Source organism: Limulus polyphemus, unplaced genomic scaffold (assembly GCF_000517525.1).
Source record: "Limulus polyphemus unplaced genomic scaffold, Limulus_polyphemus-2.1.2 Scaffold3396, whole genome shotgun sequence".
Taxonomy (NCBI): Eukaryota; Metazoa; Arthropoda; class Merostomata; order Xiphosura; family Limulidae; genus Limulus; species Limulus polyphemus.
In genome coordinates, this window is record NW_013669006.1 from 79396 (window position 1) to 80893 (window position 1498).

Genomic DNA, 1498 nt, shown 5'->3' on the forward strand with positions numbered 1-1498 from the left:
AATATACAAATCTAGAGAGCTTCTAATGTCTATTTTTTAATTTCAAAACCAAACCCTTAAAAGTGTTCAGCAAGTTTTTTCCAGCTGAAAAGTGTTCAGTAACCAGAAAAAAAAAGGGGGGGGGACGCTTTTGTAGAGAATACATTCCCCTTGGATAATATGCAAAAAAGCGTCCTAAAGCAATTGAACCCTTTAAATTTGTAGATTAATGGTTACTCCAATCAGATGTGTTTGTTTGTTTGTTTTGAATTTCGCGCAAAGCTACACGAGGGCTATCTGCGCTAGCCGTCCCTAATTTAGCAGTGTAAGACTAGAGGGAAGGCAGCTAGTCACCGCCAACTCTTGGGCTACTCTTTTACCAACGAATAGTGGGATTGACCGTCACATTATAACGCCCCCACGGCTGAAAGGGCGAGCATGTTTGGTGTGACGGGGAATCGAACCCGCAGATTGCGAGACGAGTGCCCTAACCACCTGGCCATGCCGGGCCTCAATCAGATGTGAATAAGAACTTAAACAAGTCAACTTGAGCCTCGTACATGTCGAAGCGTTTTTTAGTATTGCTTTTGAATGACAATTCCGTATAACGTGATTTCTAATTAAAGCATATATCTTTATTAAGATCACTTTACATCAAGTCGGGTAAATAAAATCGTTATGTGTGTATTTTCTTATTGTTTATTTCCGGGAATTTTCAGAAAAAAAACCTTTGTGCAGTTTTTCAGGGATACTCACTTTCATTAACGCTATTATAATATTGTGTGGTGCATAAGTTTAAATCGGGTCTATATTTTAAACTAAAAATTGAGTATTCTTGGGTTTTGCAAAAAGCTTTATGATTGTACGCGAAAACAAAAATTTTCTTTTTAAATAAAGTAAGTGGTCTATACTTTCTTAATATGTTGGCCTAAACCGTCTAATCACGTGTCAAATCTCACCTGATTTATTGAATCTTGATCATTTCGAGCAGTTAGGGAAAGCAGTAGCTACAAAATATGAGTAGGTACATCTCTTGTTGATATATATACAGTTTATTGTTTACGTAATTACTTTTATTGAAAATGAACTAAAATTTAGTCCGTTCAAACGGCTCTACGTGGCGCTATTATTAATTTTAGTGACCTCTGATGGTGATAATATGAGTTAACGAAGTGCACGTGGATTCTTGTGAAAGTTTTGACCATTACTGATAATAGATAAAAGTTTTATGTTTAAGAGCCAGGTAGGATTGTATCATGTATGTCTCGTATTCCAGCTTCCAAATTAGTCTGTTTTACGCTATATAAATATATACTTATATATATTTTATTTTATTTGTGTGTGTGTGTATATATATATACTATAGTTCTTCTGGGAGTCAGGCTACATCAATCAGATGCGGGAATTAATTACTTAGTCTTATTAATATTATTATTAGGATCCAATTCCAACTCCAAGGCATAAGTTAAAATTAAACGAAAGAACATCGGAGATATTCGATGACGAGGAACACACTTTG